Here is a 20,624-nt window from a genome sequence, read left to right on the forward strand (position 1 = left end):
ATCAAAGAAATACACATTAGAGCACCTCCCCGCCTGCTATGATTTTTATACCTACCTGCCCAAGTAACATCTCTTGAAAGTAACAACATCCACTGCTAACTAAGGTGAAGGAGACTGGTTCTCTTCTTCACTGCTACAAAGATTATCCACCATTGCAACTCCCTCAGAAGGCAAAATGGCTGGGTATAGAAAGAATCATAAAGACTTTTTTCTTTTTTTTTTTTTAATTTTTTTTAACGTTTATTTTTTTGGGGACAGAGAGAGACAGAGCATGAACGGGGGAGGGGCAGAGAGAGAGGGAGACACAGAATCAGAAACAGGCTCCAGGCTCTGAGCCATCAGCCCAGAGCCCGACGTGGGGCTCGAACTCACAGACCGCGAGATGGTGACCTGGCTGAAGTCAGACGCTTAACCGACTGCGCCACCCAGGCTCCCCATAAAGACTTTTTTCTTCTCTAGAAGTTGAATAATAAAGGAGTAAAGGTAGGGGCGTGGTAGCCTTCATCGTTATGTTACAGCAACTGAGAACACTTGGGGGCAGGACCACCTCCCTGTGTCTGCCCCCGCCCCCATCAGACTCATACCTCAGTTTTCAGTCCGTAAAATGACATTCTTAAAAATCCACCTTCTAGGGCTTCTGGATAAGCCTTAAGTGAAATCCTACACACTTAAAGTGCCTAGCATAGTTCCTGGCACAGAGTAAGTGCTTAATAAGTGGCAGACTGCATTATCATTACCAATTAAAGAGCAAAAAATAACATTGAAACAACTTAATTTTTCATTTGCAGATGCATGGCTTAATACATGGCAGTAAATCAGTAAAACGATTGATTTGCACATCCATTTTCTTAGGATGAAGTCTACTGGAATCACGAGGTGTGTATACAATAACATATTGAGTAAAGTATAAAATAACATGCGTACTCTTACTGCAACTATTCGTGTGACTGCATTATTCGAAAACAAAAACAGTTGTATGAGGGTTGGGAGATTGTGGTCCATTAAACATTATTTTAATGTTGTTATACTTCTACTGATAAAATTAAATAATGTACTAAAATTAGGCCACATGAGAACGATTCCACACTTTAACATGTGGTCAGTGTATTTAATAAACCAAATAAATGCACTGTGTAGTAAAGAAAAAAGACTAAGTCACTTTCCTCATCAATCGTTTACAGCTACTTAATTCAAAATATTTTTACATTAAGAGGCACTCCATTTCTATCAAACGAGTTCTTTCAAAGTTGACTCATTCTGGCATAGATACATATGGACTATTCAGAAAAGGCAAAAAGAAAATCTTGGAGTTGCTTTGACCAGACATGGGGGCATAAAACATTTTTGGGAGCTAAAATACAACTTTTCAGTCTAATCGGCCTTTTGCCTGTTAGTTCTAGTAAAAAGCACGAGAACATGGACACATTTTTTTCAGGAAATAAATATTTAGAATTTTACTAGCTAATTGACCAATCCTCCTGGATTTCAATTTCTTGATCTGCCAAAAGGAGCTGATCATATCCGTAAGTCAGAATTATTTGGGAAATAAATAAAACACGTAAAGCACTTCGTTCAGCGCCTGGCACTCAAATTAACTTTTCCTTTTCTTCCGCAATCCCACCAATTCCTTTTCTGAGAAAGGATAGCATACCTCTAACTCTTTCGAGGTGAGAAGAATAAAAGAAAGAAGTGTGCAAAACCAAAACGCTTTGAAAAATGAAGAAGCACTCTCAAAACACAGGGTCATTGTTACAAAAGTAAAAACGAAAGTAGAGCGCTAAGGGAAACACACACGTGTCTAAAAACACTTTGAACTCTAGCAAAGCTTGTAATAATTACTGAAAATAAGTAATGCCATCAAAGAGCTCTCCATGAAAAGCTTTCATTGCCACTGATGAAAAGCTATTTATATATTAATTTCCCCGTTCCCCTCTCATTCCCTCTTTCTCTCTTTCATATTTTGAACACATTATTTTACTTTTGGTTTCACTTTGTTCACATCTACTTTCTCTGGTGCATGACCTGGATTTCAGTTAGCTTTATTTCTGCCGCCGCTCTCACTTCCTCCGGTTGAACAGAAAGATAAATAACAAAGTAGTGCCCTGACCAAAGCCATACTGAAGCTTGAGGCGAAAGGAAACGTCAGTGATACCGTCTCTTATTTAAATTGTGGATTATTGGGGCGCCTGGGTGGCGCAGTCGGTTAAGCGTCCGACTTCAGCCAGGTCACGATCTCGCGGTCCGGGAGTTCGAGCCCCGCGTCGGGCTCTGGGCTGGCGGCTCGGAGCCTGGAGCCTGTTTCCGATTCTGTGTCTCCCTCTCTCTCTCTGCCCCTCCCCCGTTCATGCTCTGTCTCTCTCTGTCCGAAAAATAAATAAACATTGAAAAAAAAATTAAAAAAAAATAAATAAATTGTGGATTATTTATTCGCCATGAGTTTTCTGGCGTCAACTTTGATTTTTAAAAATATGACATCAAAATGCGTCCCTTGCTGACTGAGATTTTTGGCACCTGCCCCCGAAATTTTATGCACGAGGCAGACACCTCACTGACCTCACCCTAGTCCCAGCCCTGTAAAAAAGAGGAGCTCAGAAAGCTAGAATTCGTAACAGAGGTGATGAAGGAGAAGCGTTCGCAAAGGGTGTGACGCACACGTGAACCTAACGTGATTCTTCCCCTTACACGAGGAAGCCTGTGTGTGACAGTCCCGCTTTGTAGCTTGCCAAAGAGGAAAAAAGGAGGAAAGAGAGACAAAGATGGGCAAAATTCCTTTCCACATCCTTTGCGCGTGCCTTTCTAGAGAAATTACTCAGACATCCTGGATTTGGTCTCAGGTCGGAGTGTCACCCAAGAGCAAAACGAATGGTTCGGGGCAGAAGAGGCAGAAAACCTCTGTGCTGCATGGTGTAGATCGGCCGCAGAGATTTGTCCCCCAACTCTGATTTGGGGGACAGGGTGGAGACAAGGCAGGCAGAACAAGACCGAATCTGAGCAAACAGCACAGGCTGAAATGAAGGGAAACCTTGTAGCACAATGTCTGGGTCAAACGGCCTCCTTTGGATCCTAAGGGCGGAGCGTTTACACTTTGCTCCTTCAGAGGGCACATTGAGTCACTCGGTTCTACTAAGCGCGGCAGACTGGCCTAGCCTGGAATCTTTTTTAACCAGGAACACAGCCTTTCATTCCACAATCAGAGATAGGGCCCCAAGTACCAGGAGGAAATGTCGAAAATGAGAGGCCACGAGTGAATATGCTTCGTAGACTGTAAATAAATGCAACCCATGTAAAAAGCACCACTGTCATTGACCGAAGACACCTCAAATGTCCAGTGCTAATTCCAGGTATTTTCTTTGCACGCTTCAGCCCAGCTGGATTCGGAGTTGTGTGCGACATACGTTACAAGGAGAACTTACGGCAACAGATCTCTCCATTTTTAACCACAGTGCCACCTTCCTCTAGGCTCAACCACCGGAATCTCAGCTCAGGGGTGAGGGTGGGGGGCGCTGGACGCAGAAGGAATGCCGAGGGGAGAAAAAAAAATTGGAAATGCGTTCTCGCTAAGATAGCGAAGACTTACGTTCCAGAAGCCGCTTGACATGAGTGACCGCAACTTTGATGAAACCAGCCTCACCTGTTTGACTGGCGGCTTGTGCTCATTCACAGGTGAACAAAAGTTAGTGAAATCCTGACCCTGCTCCTTACCAGCACTGTTACGGAGCCCCTCTCTCTGTTTCCTCGCCTGTAAAATGGGTATAGTCCTAACGCCTGCCCCACAGTGTTGCCTCGAAGATGAATCAGCACGTATCAAGCGCTTAGCACAGTGCCAGGTACATAGTAAGTGCTCAGAAATGTCAGCTATCATTACCAACCAGACTCACCGCCTTGGTGAAGGGCCACCGAGCACTAATTTTCATAAGTCGTTTACAAAAGTCTTTAAAACCTCAAACGCGTATTAGCCCCAGCCCTACCCATCAAAGATACCATCTTCTCTCCTCTGATACACCTTCCTCCCTCACAGCCGGTATTTTCCAGGCTGGGGACATGAGCAACGCAAAGTGGCCAATAGAAAAATCTTAGCAAAAAAAAAAAAAAAAAAAGAGAGAGAGAGACTACATTCAACTCGTGCTCGTTTTCTCAAGACCTAACCAAGTGAGAGGCGATAGCTTAGATAGGTCTTCACGACCACGAGTGACGGAAGCGTCCGAGTGTCTGTGCCACATAAAACCCAGGAGGCATTACAGGTCTGAGGCTGTTGAGTATCTCATGCTAATGAATGTCTCACACCCTGCAGCTTCTGAGGAGGACAAAACCTGTCCCAGACCATGGCCTGCACTGCTAATCAAGGCTGGCTGCCTGGGCCCGTCTCCAGTGGGTCAAACAAGGGTGGTAGGGAAGGAAGAGGAGAAACATGGGGACCCATTGCCTGGAGGGGGAAATCCCTTGTCCTGACGCCGGCTTTGCAAGGAGGGGTTTCCACTTACTTGCGTAACATCCCCAGCGGGAAGGCTTTGTCCTGCGGAAGGGCCTGGTTCCCACCTGTGTCTTTGGCTCTGTTGTCCGAACCGCACCCAACTTCTCCTCAGGCCCCCACTGGCCTCTCTGCCTCGGAGAGACCCGTTGCATCCACTTCCTGCCCCAGGAGGAGTAAAATACCAATCAGAGCTCAAAGTGCCTACCGCTGACCTTAAAGTGACAGATGTGTAAGCAAGAAAGAGCCGGAGGACAAGGCTCACCAGACCCCCCCCCCCATTCTCTCCCTGTGGCCTTCACTTAACCTCTCCAGGCTTCAGTTTCTTCGTCTATCGGATGCAGATAACAAGTTGCTGGAAGAAACCAGCAATAATTTTGTCAGCTCTAAAGTCTTACCAAAACGGAAGGTGTTATGTTGTGATTCCTGTCACGGCTCCAGGGGTTGAGGGAAGATCACTCAACAAAGCTCTTGTCTGGTCCAGTCTGGCACCTCGAGGCCAGACTCAGCCGGCTGGTGACAGACCCAGCAGCTTTCTGGGTCCTGTTCTAGTATTGCATCATCTGGGGAGGAGCGAGGCTGAGCTAGCAGAATCCAAAAACAGCTTCCAGACTTTTATTGCCAGGAGGACTTACAGCAGTGTGTGGGGTTTCGGGGAGACAAGTTGGTAGGTGGCTTTGATCTTTATCAGGCGAGAGAGTTTCCCACAAAATACAAAAAGGGCAGATTTGCCAGTGTGTGTGTGTGTGTGTGTGTGTGTGTGTGTGTGTGTGTGTGTGTAAAAGGGCTGGGTGTAAGAGAGAGAGGGAGGGAGAGATCCCAACAGTGTCAACTAGCAAAGAACGAATTTCTAAATGCCTGCCCCAGCCTTGTGAAACCCTTCTTGGTAGAGATGAGTTTCCAAGACAATCAGAGAAATCCTCCCACTGACAGATTTCCAGATGCCTTCTTTGCTCTAAGGGGACAGGAGGCCTTTGTATTTGCCCACATCCCACCACTGCCTGCCTCCAGCCACCGCAGCAGAAAGGACACTGGAACAGGACACATATTACCCCATGTAGGCTCTAGGCCTGATTGGAAACCAGGCAGCTCAGGCTGAACGCCCCTTCAGAGAAGGCCAACCCCACACTGTCTTCGTGCAGTTCTGGGTCTTTTAACATTCACTCGACACCTGCTGGTGCAGGAATAACAACAAATAAAAGCCATTCCTGTCCGAATGCTGCCCACTTCTCCCACCTCCATTTGTCTGGCTGCTCCTGGCCTCATCATCGCCTCCTCCTGGGCCACTGACCATAGCTGGCTTTCCCCCACTGCTGACCTGGGTGCTGTGGGAGCACTGACCTCCTGCCATGAACACCTGAAATGGGTGCCTCCCCCCCCCCAGCCCCCACCCTGGGCCCCAGTTACCCATTTGCTGCCAGAATGTGGAGCCTATGCTAATTTTACAGGAAACTTCCATTCGGTGAGCAAAAGAGCTGGTCCTGCCTCTGCAGTGGCTTGCAGAAGCTGCCTACAATTCTCACAGCTACTTTCCAAGTATCTGACTCCGTGGTGGATTGCTTTTTGTCACTTCAATGGACAGTTAACCTTCATGACACTCAGTGACCACGACCGTCCAAGGGCTGACACTGGGGCCTCCAGAGCACATAGTTTCTTTTCATTGGGCCTTCCCGATGGATCTTGGGCTTCTAACGGAAATATAATGGGTACTAATTTAACGGCTGTGGGTGTACTACCTAAACCCTTATTTTGCATTGTGGACTTTCCTCCTGATGCACTTTAAGTGGAAATGTATCGAGTAAAGGGACATTAATGTTTTTAAATGATCACCACAATCCCTAGAGAGTGGACAGCCAGCAGCACCTGTCTGCGTGGGGCAGCTGTTTTCGTTGGCACAATTCTTCAACAGCAGTAAGTGGGCAAGAAATAATTGGGCAGCTCCTCTTGGCCTACGATGTTGCCTTACTGAGAGCGACCAGAAAGCAGAAAAGCAGAAAGCGGGGCCTTCCCAAGGAGCCCACCCGCGGCGTGTCCTCCCTAAAGGGCTCTCGGCCTCCGCAGCTGGGCCTCCTCCCGCGTCCCCGTGCCACGGCTCCTCAAAGCCTCCTGCAGGAAGCGAGGGGGGACCTCCTCTCGGCTCCCTAAGCCTGGGGGACACCCAGGGGAGGCGCGGGCAGGAGTGTGGGCCGGTGCCACGGAAGCCTGCGGGGCGGGAGGCGGGAGCCCGCACCCCGGCCCCTTCCAAGTGACCCCCAGCGTCCGCCCGCCTACGAGCCCGCCCGCGAAGGCGGCCTCGGGCAATGGGCGAGGGCAGCGCGGGCCTGGGCGCCCAGGCGTCCCTCGACCCCCCCCCCCCCCCCTCGGGTTTTGGGGGGCGGGGCAAGAAACCGCAGAGAATTGCAGCAGCCCACGACCCCCACCTCAGCCTCCACCCCCCGAAAGGGCCCTGAGGCCCAGAGCAGCTGCCCTCCCCTCCCTCGGAACCGCGTCCTTGTCTACTGCGAGGGGAGTGGGGGTGGGGAGCTCAGGGGCACAGGGAGGGAGCCCTCGGGGCAGGAGCGGGGTGGCGGGGCGGTGGGGCAGAGGGCCCCCGACATGGAGGGGCACCGGCTAGGCCGGGCCGCAGCGCCCTTCTGGGACCCTTCTGCCACCCGCAGCCCTCGCCCCGAGCCGCCACAGGTGCCTTCGGGTCAAAGTCAGGGCGAATCCCACCCCTTCCAGGGGCCGCTCCTTTGTGCCGAGCTCCTCAGGCGATTGCTTTAGTACCAGGAGGTCTGGAAGGAAGAGAGGCGGGGTCCCCTCGTGGCGAGGAGAGACGCAGGAGCCCCGAGGCGGCCCGGGATGCAGGCGACCGATGAAAAAGCCAAAGGGCGTCAGCTCGAAGCTCTCAGAGGGCGATTTCAACTCGCAGAGAGGCTCAGCATATGGTTTCCATGTTGGGCGGCGGATACAAAGAACCACTGGGAGCCAAGGGAATCTCCTGACATCGCAGGCCCAGCCATCCCGATCTAGGGGGCCTGAGTGGCAGCGGGCTGGATGTTTGGTTGAGTCGCAATTAAAACGAGATCATTACGCCGAGCCTCTCAGCTTGTTAATATGTATCGCTGGGAGCGACAGGACTCCGCTCCCTCGAGGCGGACTTTTCAGGCCCGGGAGGAGCGGAGCCCGGTGTCTCTGGGCCTGAAGCTTCACCAGTGACCCGGGAGAAGAAAGTTTGGTGGGTAAAATGGGAGTCGCTCGCCTTCTGCGTTTCTGCTAATAACGTGAGCGGGGAAAAGTCTGGCGGGGATGCGACCGCGTCCTGCGGGAACCTCTCTGTCCGTGCGTCCTGAGGGCGGCCGAGCGGCGCCCAGCACCTCGCAGGGCCGCCCGCCGGGTCCAGGGCGGCGAGCGTTTCGGAAGCCCCGTTATTTGCTCTTTATTAATTACCCAAACATTGCCTTCCTGCAATATGTTTCCAGTTCCTGGGACAGACGGCGTGTTAGGAAGTGTTCCAATAATTAGGACTCGGGCAGGATTTCTTTTATGCTGCCTCCCTCGTCTTTGAGAGCCTGTAGGGCAGGGGCGAGGGATTAAATGTGGCCCTCGCTCCGGGGAGGTTCCGCAAAAAAAGCGCACGTTGGGCCTCTAACTTTCTCCGTCCGAGGGTCCCTGCAGGGTGCGGGGGCGTCGGCGAAACCCTGGACCCGCGGGAGGAGCGCTCAGCGCCCGGGATCGCGCCCCCGGCCCGGAGAGGCGGGGCAGGGGGGGCTGCGCGGGGCGGCGCAGCGGCCTCCACCCGGGGCTGCGCGCCCGACCTCGGGGCTCGTGGGCTCGGAGCGGTCGGCTCCCGGCCGGCGGCCGCGCTCCCAGACACGCGGCAACGCTTTAGCAAGGGTCTGCAGGGCGCACACGCCTCTGCTTTCTGCTTTCCCGCAGGGGTGCTGGGGCGGGGGGCGGGGGCGGGGGCGGGGGGAGGGAAGGCGCGTCCCTCCGCCCCGAGGGCGGGGGCAGCGGCGGAGCCGGGGGATTCTCCGGTCACAAACGCGCGGTTCCGCGGGCGCGCAGCTGCGGTTCCCATGGCAACGCGGCGCCGCGAGGCAGCCGGCGAGTCCCCGCGGCCCGAGGCCGTGCTGCGAATGGAGCTCTTCGCTGTGGCCGCCGCGGCCGCCAGCCTCTTCCTGCTCCTGGTCTTCCTCATCGTCCTCTCGGTCTACGTGGGCTCGGGGCCTCTCCACCAGCCTCTGGCCCAGAGCTGTTAGCCGAAGAAAGAGGAATTTGTAGTCGCAAGGCGTGTTCCCGATGGAGCTGCGCGCCTCCAAGGAAGGCGCCTGCTCGGTCCTGTGGGTACCCTGTCCCTGGCACCCGGGCCCAGATGTGGCGCCACCAGACAGCGCTTCGCGGATGTGCTCGGCCCGTCCGAGCCGCTCCGAGGGAGGGCGGGTTAGCGCTGACCCCAATAAATGACGAGGGAGGCTCCCTGTTTGTTAAAAGGGGGCCCGACGGGACTTGATTATGATGGTTTGGGGTTACAGCATAAAGGCGAATTTTAACCAAGAGACGTAGCTGGCAGTGGAAGCGAGTTTTCTTCACACATCTCTCTCTATACACACACGCACGCCTGGCAGGCACGAAATGATTCTGTTTATCCACGTAAGGAACGTGTGTTCACCCACGGATGGTGGCGTTTAGCAGCGCGGAACCGTGGCACTGGATCATTTACAATGAGGAAGAGGCGACCTCAGAACTAAAAGCAATCCTGTGTATCCAGTCCATTGCCATTGCTCCGTGTACAGCTCTTTTTGAGTTCGCCCAGTTTGAAAAAACAGTGTGGTCATGATGACAATCTTCAGTTTTATCACGGGAAAGTCAGTCTGATAGAAGGGTAATCTATTAGATGCTGATTTCCGGTAGACAAAACGCTTGCTGTTTGGGGCATATTTACACTGGCTGCTTCAAATCGATACTGTATACCGATATTTTCTTTTTCACTTTCTTGACCTTCCAGTAGTGTCTTGGGTAACTGCCATATTATCCATTCCCCAACCCCCTTATCCTGCTTGTTTCTATTTTTTAAAATAAGCTTTTTAAATTTTAGAATGGGTGTAGGCTTGCCGAAAAGTGGCAGAGTTTTCCCACACTCAGCCCCCAGTTTCTCCTATTAACATCTCACATCAGTGTGGGACATTTGTCACAACTAATGAACCAATACTGATATCTATTATTAACTAAACGCCATACTTCATTCATTTGGAGTTTCTTCATTTTAACAATTGTCCTCTTTCTGTTCTTAGATCCCATCCAAGATACCACATTACATTTAGTTCTCATGTCTCCTTAGGCAGTGACAGTTTCTCAGACTCGTTTTTGATGACCTTGAAAGTTTGAAGATTTGTTTAAATTGGGAGATAACTTACCTGTAGTGAAAGCAGAGACCTCACATTATAGTTTTATGAGTTTCAACAATTGTATACACCTGACACAACCCACCTTTGCATAAAGAACAAATCTTATATTGGAAATCTTGTCACACAAATATTGCAAATGTATCTGTATAGATACACAATTTGCTAAAAAATTTTCCCACAGCCTTTCAACTCTACCTTAATATTTTAAAATTTGCAGTTCCAAAGGATGTTAAAGAGGTATCAGCCCAGTGTTATTTTTAATGGTTTGTTGCTCATTTAGTTCAATAGTCTTTTGGACACAACTTAAGCTACTAATTGTTCTCTGTTCTAGAACATTTTCTTCTCTATGGAGAGTACAATGCAGGCATGCTCCTTAAGAAATCAGACAAATTGGGGGATGAGTCAGTCTGGGAAGCTTACTGGGGGTGGCTTAGCAATTTTAAAAACACTTTGTTTTTAAGTTCTTAATATCTAAGCAATAATTAATGCACTCTATTCATGCCTAGCTCTTGGGGGAATTGTTTCTCAGCAATTTTGTCATAGATCACTGATTCTCCTAATTGTAAAAAAAAAAAGATTGTTCCACACTTGAGAATTTGACACATGATGTAACCCCCAAACGTATCTTTTTAAATGATGTTAGCAAACAAGAAAAAGGAAACAAAGGTCTTACACCATTGTGAACATGGATTCTATAACCGAAAACTTGGTGCAGACATATATATATTTTAAATCAGTGAGTAAAGCATTCAATTAATAGACTCTAATTTCCTCTTGCTTCTGTGGTGTTTTATCTGGCAGGCTCAGTGGATCACGTATTTATGGCTGGTAATACAGAGGTGTGGATAGGAGAGAGAAAATGTAAAATTTAAAGTCACAGTTCTCTTTGCCATTCACCATTCATGCACAACTATTTTTGATAAAACCCACACACTTGTCCAGTGGGGTAAAGACCTTCGGACCACATTTAGTTGAAGCTGATCACAACCAAGGACACTTCTGTCCGTAATTCCAGGACCGGCCTCTCAGAAGCAGTTTTTGGCTAACACAGCTTTTCAGGTCAGACCATTTTGTGCCAACACAATTCGTGTTATCTTCCCTAGTCTACAAGTAAAACCCAAGTCAGGGAGGGTAGAACACCGTTCAAAAAGTGTGGGTGACAACAAGCAGATGATTATCGTTCTTCTATCACAACAAAAGAAGATTTAAAAAGTCTGTGTCATCAAATATATTTTCTGCCCATTGTAAAAAAAAAAAAATCTCAATCCCTACTCAAACCACATAATATGAACAAATATCAATCTAGAAAGATAACTCTGATAAACATACTAATTTTTGAGGGGTAGTGCTTTTCTAATGAAGTCCACCTTTAATTACAGCTGAGAAAATACAAAATGGTTAAAGAACTTAGCATGTGTGCTATTTGAAATTATTTGCCTGAGTTTAGGTGAGCTGTGACCATTGGCAAGGATGTCAGAAACAAAGATCTGCGTTTTGCTACGTGCGTATGAATCGCATGTCAGCAGCTGTCACTCATTGGCTGAGGGCTCAGCCTGACTGAGTCACATCTGCAGTGTTTCAGGCAGTGGAGACGAACGAATGTGATCTCTGAAATTAGACAGCCAGGTCCCTACTTGGTGCCATCACAGGCTCGCAGGTAACCTTAGGCAGGTCACTTAACTCTGTGCCCTCAACTGTAAAATGAGGATAATGCCAACTTTATAAAATTGTTGGGAAGATTAAGTGAGATATACAGGGGTGCCTGAGTGGCTCAGCTGGTTACGCATCTGACTCGGCTTCGGTTCGGGTCATGATCTCACACTTCGTGAGATCGAGCCCCGAGGTGGGCTCTATGCTGACATCACAGAGCCTGCTTGGGATTCTCTCTCCCCCCCCCCTCTTTCTGCCCCTCTCTCTTTCTCAAAATAAATAAACATTAAAACCATAAATGAGATATACATACCAGTCAGAATGGGAAGCGCATAAGGAACATTCAGCAAATGATAAATATCACTGGTTTTGTTGTTGCTCAATTTTGACCAGCTACTGAAGTATATTATATGCTGTATGTATACGTAGTATATTATCTGCTGGGTTTTCAGGAATGTGGAAAACAGAGGTGTTACTTCGGGGAACCTAAAAACGGAATCCCTTAATTTGTGCCCCATTTGTCCTGTTTTAAGAAGCACTTATTTCTGACCTAGGATCTAACATTCTGCTAAATGGTTCACGTTGCCGTGTTCTTGTTCATTATCACAAAAGAGTTACAAACGAAAAGGAAATGTAACTCTTGGCCAGCCTATCCAAGCCCCTATGTAATCACACACAGATCCTGACCAGATTCCCCCAGCAACACCAAAGACTGGATCGACTGTAATGTCTCCGTGTACTCAACAGACATCAGCGAGCAGTAAGCAAGTGCCAGCCGCTGTTGGGCGCTGGCTATTATTCATAAATAAGATCCAGTCCCCACCCTCAAGATGCTTAGGGTGCAGTGGGCAAGATACAAAATTGAACATACAGTTAGGGTTCCCAGATTAAGTGTCGCGACAGATATGCAGGAGATGTTGTGTGAACACCTGGGGACACCTAGCCCTGACCGAGGGGTGCGGATAGGCAAGAGGAATCTTCCAGAGAAGATGCCCGATGTGAGCGTTGAGGAAAAACCGGGGCCCTGATCCAGCTGAGGAATGAGGAGAGCTGAGCTGAGAATGGACTGCGGATGGAGAGAAGGGATCTGGTTCTATAAGGAGAAGAGGCAAAGCCTGGTTACCAGCTGGATGTGAAGAACAAGGGAGAGAAGACAGTGAAGGAAGATCGCAGGTTTCTGTTCAGGGGACTGGATGGATGGTGGAGCCATTGACCAAGAGGGAATTCTCGAGAAAGAGCGGGTTTGGGGAGGAAGATCTCTTACTTGATTTCAGATACGAGAGTTTGAGGTGTTCAGGGCACATGGCCATAGAGATGCCCAGTCTACAGACAGTCACAAGGTTCTGCAGGTGTGAGGGTCGATGGGAGGGCCAGTCAGAGTCCGTCCCTGTGTCCATACGAATGAGGGGCCATCTACCCAAAGTGGTGGAGCAGAAGACATGCTAACGGGTGCCACCGTCACATGCAATTCCCAGTTCTAGAAGGTACAATAAATGTTCACTCCAAAGAAAAACCAGACTTTGAGAAGCCAACCAATCTTCTGGGGTGAAATCCCTATGGCCTAAGAAGAGGGAAGATACAACAGTAGGAAAATGGGATGGAGAGGTGATACCTGACTTGGGAACATGAAAGACTGCTACAAGATATTCTAGGGTGTCCTGTATGATCATTCCTATAATCTCAATCCTTTTAGGCCCGGATAATTTCCTGTGAAAAATAGACTTACAGTTTTCAGTGGGAAATTAGCACTCATTCTGGAGAAAGCCACTTTACAACCAAATTGAACACATATTCCGTTCCTAAATAAAGGATGTACAGAACCATCGGTAGTTCTCTTATTTAGCTTAAACTGTTTATTACAGGGTGTCTGTGTGGCTCAGTTAAGCGTCCACCTTTAGCTCAGGTCATGATTTCACGGTTCATGAGTTTGAGCCCCACATCAGGCTCTGTGCTGACAGCTCGGAGCCTGGAGCCTGCTTCGGATTCTGTGTCTCCCTCTCTCTGCCCCTCCCCAGCTCATGCTCTGTCTCTCTCCGTCTCTCAAAGGAAATAAACATTAAAAAAAAAATTTAATGTTTAACTCTTATAAAATTTCTCAAGGAGTTTTAAGAATTGTGAAAATGGATTACAAAAAATACATATCTCCCCTGCCAATTCCTTTCTTTATCCTTCCTGGCACACTGCTAACCAAAATATGAAGTTCTAATACCTATGAACAAAGACGTCATTCTCACTGACTCAAACGGCCTGACTGGGGTGGGTGTTGAGGGAGAGAATAATTGGTAACTTCGAAGAGATAATGTGGCATGGCAGATGAGAGGCTGGCCATTGGGGTGATGGGGAATTTGCATCCTGCCAGGCTTTTCCTCTTGGTAGCTGCCTGGCCTCGGGCCGGGTCATAACCTCTAAATTGGATACCACACCACACTTTTCGTACTTGTTATGAAGATTCAATCAGGTAAGCCGTGTAACCTCCTTAGCACAGTACCTGCGACATAATAGTCTCAATGCTTTTAGCTCTTAGTGATAACTCACTTAACCACTTTGGAGCCAACCATTGTTAGCCTAAGTTGTTAGCTCTTGGGTTGCTTTACTTCTCAAAGTCAGGTTCTCCCAACAAGCCACCCCAGGATTCGCTATCGTCCATAGAATCTTGGCTGCACTTACGATAAATGACACCAGAAGGAATGGTCCTTACCTATTCCGGGGCCTGTAAGTTTTCGTCGGTAAAAACAAACACAAAGGTTTAGGTGTCGCTTCTTAGGTAAAACTTTAGGTAAAACTGAAACCTGCCTCTACGCTTCTCCCAAAAGCTGTAACGGCTGCAGCAACATAAGCCTTTTTCCCTCTCTAATGAAGGCAGCGCTTTCTGGCTTGTGGTTCAGTTGACTTTTGCAACCGTCCTCCAAATGTTTCTCAAAGAGACCTGAAGGGTGAACACTGCAGACTGGAAAACTAGACTGGCCCTGTGTCAATGACTTGCTCTAGCATCACAGGTTTATTAGTGAAACGCATGTGTAAACGCTGCCTCTCTGAGGGCTCCGAAACTAGCAGACTAAAACTCCACTGCGAGACGGAGCACAATTGTCGATGTTTCTGACGGGTCGCATTTAATCTAGCAGAAAGTTACCTTTGGCCAACATCCCGCCCTGCTCCTCGTCCAGCCGACAGGGGGTCTAGGGCCAAAGGCCAGTGGGAGGTTGTGCCTTGTAGGAAAGCTGTTAGAGCCTTTCCAGCGTGGGGCGAGCTCAGGAGAGCACCTTGGGGATGCAGGGGATCCGGGGAGGGTGTTGCATTTTGTTCTCAAGGCTTTTGGCATAAACACAGCCTACAGGCCTGTGAGCGGGCAGCAGACAAGCTTCCCCTCCGCGCTCAGGAGGCCGTCACTGTGACTTCTGCAGTTCCAAAGCTTTTTAAAAAATCTTTTAAATGTTTATTTATTTTTGAGAGAGATACAGACACAGTGCAAGCAGGAAAGGTGCAGAGAGAGAGGGAGACACAGAATCCGAAGCAGGCTCCAGGCTCCGAGCTGTCGTCACAGAGCCCGATGTGGGGCTCGAACTCACAAGCCGTGATGAGCTCATGAGCTGAGCTGAAGTGGGACGCTTCACCAACTGGGCCACCCAGGCGCTCCAGCCAAAAATTTTTTGTACACTCAGTATATGTATTTTTCAATTGCCTGTTTTGTTTTTGTTTTTGTTTTTGTTTTCCCTTGAGTAAGGAAAGAACTCCACGGACGCCTGGGTGGCTCAGTTGGCTAAGCCCCAGACTTCTGATTTCGGCTCAGGTCATGTTCTCACACTTCATGAGATCAGACCCCGCGTCAGGCTCTGCATTGACAGCACGGAGCCTTCTTGGGACTCTCTCTCTCTCCCCCCCCCCCCCACTCTTTCTGCCCCTCCCCCACTTGCTTTCTCTCTCTTCCAATAAACAACAACAACAACAACAAAATTCCAGAGTGAATCAAGGGGTATGGGGTGAGGAAGGGAAGGGCTCAAGAACCTGGAATCATATCCATGGCTATGTTTTAGGCAGAAGCATAAATATTTATCAAATAAATATTTGCTGAATGCTGAATCACTGCATAGACACATGTCTGTATCTCCTAAGCATTTACTGTAGTGATGATTCAACATCTTTTCCTGTGGGGAACCCTCATATATTATCCCATTTGGGGCAGGTGAGCCACACCAAATTAAGCAATTTCTTAATGATAGCAAAAAAGTCAGCTGAAATGGAATTTCAGATCCTTTAATCATGAGTTGCACCAACACACGTCACTTTCAGTATTAAAAATACCACTTATAGGGTAGTTCAGTCGGTTCAGCGTCCAACTTCGGCTCAGGTCATGATCTCACAGTTCTTAAGTTCGAGCCTGCGTCAGGCTCTGTGCTGACAGCTCAGAGCCTGGAACCTGCTTCGGATTCTGTGTCTCCCTCTCTCTGCCCCTCTCCCGCTCACACTCTGTCTTTCTCTCTCTCTCAAAAATAAACAAACATTAAAAAACTTTTTTTGAATACCACGTCTAGAATCTTCCTTAACAAAAAATGCAGAAAATAGCTGATGAGTGACATACACGTTAAGTGTTAAGTTGCTTCCTATGTTTTTGTAGTAAGTGAAAAGGGCAGAGCAGGTGACCAGAATTCTGATTTTTTTACATAGCGCTTGCCGAGGATTATTCTCGTTCCTCAGGAAACAGCTTGAACTACACTCACTACACATTTGCGTTCTTCAAAAATTCATTTTCAGTGTAATTCTAGCACACATCATATGAGCTACTCACGTTTATTTTCTTTTTTTTTTTTTGAACGTTTATTTATTTTTGGGACAGAGAGAGACAGAGCATGAACGGGGGAGGGGCAGAGAGAGAGGGAGACACAGAATCGGAAACAGGCTCCAGGCTCCGAGCCATCAGCCCAGAGCCCGACGCGGGGCTCGAACTCACGGACCCCGAGATCGTGACCTGGCTGAAGTCGGACGCTTAACCGACTGCGCCACCCAGGCGCCCCTGAGCTACTCACGTTTAGAAAGAAGCAGAAGCTTGTTAAGAAGGACAAGTATGAAGCCAAGGCACAAGTCTAGTACCATTAACAGCTCATTATGTACATTATATTTTCCAAACCAAATCCTGGCATCTGATCTGGAAAATGCATGTGGGAACAATATGGCAAATATTTAAACCCAGAGCAGTTTCAGAGAATTTGGATGATCTTCTGACTGTATTATTAAACGTGAGGAACATATTTTGGGATAACTTGGAAATACATGAACATTCGATTAATATTGACCTTAATTGTACCTTTTCAGTCCTTGTTCTCATTTGCCTACCTCTTACAAACCTAAAATAACTATTAGTAATGACGCTTCAACTTCAGAATCTCAAATATTGAAATATCGAATGTTAAACTTCACATAATAGACCCTTCATTTTTCCCACAATAAACTCCAAAAACTATATCTATAAAGGCACTGGAAAACTATACGTTGAATAATGTCCATGTGGGCAGACCTACTGGAAAATCAGGCAACATCTTTCCCCTTGATTTAAAAATCTGTATTTTCTCTGATTTGCGGGGCTGCTTTTATTTATTCTGGATTTTTGTCACGGCCGGACACATCGTTATTTGCCTGATTTGAAAGAAAACGAAACAGAACTCAGAGAATTACAGGTGCCTGGATGGATGGCTTACTTGGTTGAGTGTCCAACTCTTGATTTTGGCTCAGGTCGTGATCTTAGGGTCAGGGAATTGAGTCTGGCGTCGGGCTTGTGCTGAGCATGGAGCCTGCTTGAGACTTTCTCTCCCTTTCCCTGTGCTCCTCAGGAAATTATAAGATCTGGAAAAACTTACTGAGCATTTACTGTCCGCCAGGGTCAGTGCTCAGATACAGAAAAAGAACCAACAGCCAAACCAACATATGGCCGATTGGCTCCTGGCCTCAAGGAACCTCTAAGGAAACACACCAATAAGGAGGTAATTGTAATACAATGTGGCAAGGTTTGGATGGGGCTAGGGAAGCACCAGGACCTGGAGAACAGCTACTTACCCTCCGTCCCACAGCCAGAGGTGGTTGGACAACATCATCCAGCATGGTGGGTACCTCTCGGCACTGCCTCTCAAGTAGTTTCCATTGAAGCAGAGTGCTTAGGATTTCACAGAATATATAGACCACTTGAAAATGCACTTATGGAAATAAGATCGGTAGTTGTCCTGAGAAGAAGTCTTAAATCACCTAGCATGCTTCACAGTGATCTGTGTCTGCTCAGTAAGGTTTAATGCCCAGTCTTATGAGTAGGTACAGAAATGGGGAACGCCCAGGTGGCTCAGTCGGTTAAGTGGCCGACTTAGGCTCAGGTCACGATCTCACAGTTCGTGAGTTCGAGCCCAGTGTCGGGCTCTGTGCTCACAGCTTAGAGCCTGGATCCTGCTTCAGATTCTGTGTCTCCCTCTCTCTCTGCCCCAGCCCCACTCATGCTCTGTCTCTCTGTGTCTTAAAAATAAATAAAACATTAAAAAAATTTTTTAAATAAAAAAAAGACCAGTGCTCTCTTCAGCAGCACATATACTAAAATTGGAACGATACAGAGAAGATTAGCATAGCCCCCGCATAAGGATGACGTGCAAATTCGTGAAGCGTTCCATATTTTTTTAAAAAACGGAACAACCTGAGGGTTGATGGGGGGTGGGAGGAAGGGGAGGGTGGGTGATGGGCATTGAGGAGGGCACCTGTTGGGATGAGCACTGGGTGTTGTGTGGAAACCAATTTGACAATAAATTTCATATTAAAAAAAATAAAATAAAATAATTTAAAAAAGAGTAGGTATGGAAATGCAAAGTACAGCCAAGCTTGATAAGCTACAAATTGTAAGCTCACTGCACAGTCATTTCGATGGTGAGATTAACTCTGATTGGGAACGAACAACGATGCGTTTGCTCATTTACACATTCTAAGAGTTTGATGTTGGCCAAGTTACTAACCTCACTGTGCCTCATTTTCCTCATCTGTAAAATGGGATAATATTAGTATTGACCATTCAAGGCTGTTGTGAGCATTAAGTGGCATAATTTATGTAAAGTACTTGGAATTTTGCCTGCTACATAGTGCGATTCTAATTGAAGCCAAAATATAAATAGTGTCTGAAGTAGAGATATTAACGAAAGGGAACAGATTGAGTTTAAATAATTTGGTTTGAGAGAAAGGCAGAATTTATATTCTGAAACCTTCCTTTATGCCTAGATTTTATTTATTATTCATGTGAGAATCATTTGTTAAAAATGGAGTCCTTAGCTTTCAGAGATTCATACTGAAATATTTGTAGAGGAAATTATGTGATAGCTGGGATTAATGTAAGAATAACACAGTGGGTAAGGGCTGGAGAAGGAGGGAGTATAAAAATGAAACATGATTAGTCGTACGTTGATCATTGTTGAGGCTGGCAAGAGGCACGTGCAGCTTAGTTAGACGTGTCTTTACTCTTGTGTATGTTCTAACCCATACAAAAAAGTCAAAAAACAATAATAAGGTCGGGATTCATAGCTAGTGTCTGTTCCTATGTATAAATTCTCTGGTGGAGATCGAATGTCCAATTTTTCTTTACAAATCAGGCAAGCATGAATTTATGTCAACCCGGTGCAGAAATCATGTTGCTACGGCAACTCTTCACCGCATTAAATAACTGTAGAGCCAAAATGGCAGCAGGTTTCCTTCAGGAGGTGATCTGAGTATCAGAGAGAGAAACCTACCCCAAAGCCTCCCCCCCCCCCCCAGCCTCCGTCCCCTGCTTACCGTAAGGGACTGAGAGGTGTAGATGCCAACCGAGTTTGGAGCCCAGAAGATTAGGGGATGGGGAGCCTATGGTACAGACTCCTGGAAGAAGTCACCTACATTCAGAGCTCTCTGTGACTGGACTTCCGGTGCAGTCCACACAGCCCCCGGCGGGGGGGAAGGCCCCTGGTTGTCAAGCAGTGAGATCTCCCTAGGAAGACAGACCATCCGCGACCATTTTCTTTTACGACCTTTCCCAACATTTGGGAATGAAAACTGCTCAAGGACAAGAAATGGAGCCCAATCCCCACTTCCTGCACAGGGGACCGTTTCCAGAGAGGCTCACTGTGTGTTTTTAGGATCACAAGTGAGCCACGGTGTGGCCAAGGACGTCTGGGCATCAGTAAGTCCATGCCCCTGCCTTCAGAAAGATCTTCTCTAAACATCCCATGTGGGGACTTGAACAGCAACGTGAGAGCAGAGGGACCCCGGCAAGAGGCACGTGGGCACATTCTACGATGCACAACAGGCTCTCTCGGCTTTGATCATTAAGATTGGCTGTGGTCCCCACTCCTTCACCTGTTTGCCGGGTCATCCTGGAAAAGTCATTCAATCTCTATGTGTTCGTTTCCTTGTTAAAGAAAAAAAAAAATACCTATAAAAACTCTGAAATCCCAAGGTTCTGACAAGAATGAAACAAGATAAAATCTGAGGAATGTATGGGTGATTGCGGAACCTGTGAACTGGGAAGCTGTGGGTTACAAAGTCACTAACATCATTGCTTTTCCCTGTTTTCCTTCCTCCTTTCCTTTCTTCTTTCCTCTTCCTTCTTCCCCTCCTCCCTCCCTTTCCCTTTGTCTCCCTCCTTCCCACTTCCCTTCCTTCCTTCTTTTTAAAAAGTCCTACAGTCTCTGGGCTGATGGCTCAGAGCCTGGAGCCTGTTTCCGATTCTGTGTCTCCCTCTCTCTCTGCCCCTCCCCCGTTCATGCTCTGTCTCTCTCTGTCCCAAAAATAAATAAATGTTAAAAAAATAAAAAAATAAAAAAAAATAAAAAGTCCTACAGGGGCATCTGGGTGGCTCAGTCAGTTAAGCGTCAGACTTTGGCGCAGGGCATGAGCTCGCGGTTCGTGAGTTCCAGCCCCACATTGGGCTCTCTGCTGTCCACACAGAGCCCGCTTTGGATCTTCTCCCTCTCTGTCTGCCCCTCCCCTGCTTGCACATCTCCCTCTCTCTCTCTCTCAAAAATAAATAAACATTAAAAATAAATGTTTAAAAAAAATAAAACATTCTACAAACCAGCCTGAGATTTTTTTTTTAAGCATGTGCCCTGGACACAGTCCTCTCACATTTCCAG

The 20,624-nt window shown here is 47.6% G+C and overlaps 1 non-coding gene across 1 annotated transcript; it reads left to right on the forward strand.

Moving 5' to 3' along the window:
• Positions 1-18,045: 18,045 nt before the first annotated feature.
• On the forward strand, positions 18,046-18,152 carry LOC121014927 (U6 spliceosomal RNA). The gene has a single exon (XR_005783516.1). It is a non-coding gene; the product is annotated as a U6 spliceosomal RNA (small nuclear RNA).
• Positions 18,153-20,624: the final 2,472 nt, after the last annotated feature.

Source organism: Herpailurus yagouaroundi, unplaced genomic scaffold (assembly GCF_014898765.1).
Source record: "Herpailurus yagouaroundi ecotype Mexico unplaced genomic scaffold, PumYag 203, whole genome shotgun sequence".
In the NCBI taxonomy this organism is placed as follows: Eukaryota; Metazoa; Chordata; class Mammalia; order Carnivora; family Felidae; genus Herpailurus; species Herpailurus yagouaroundi.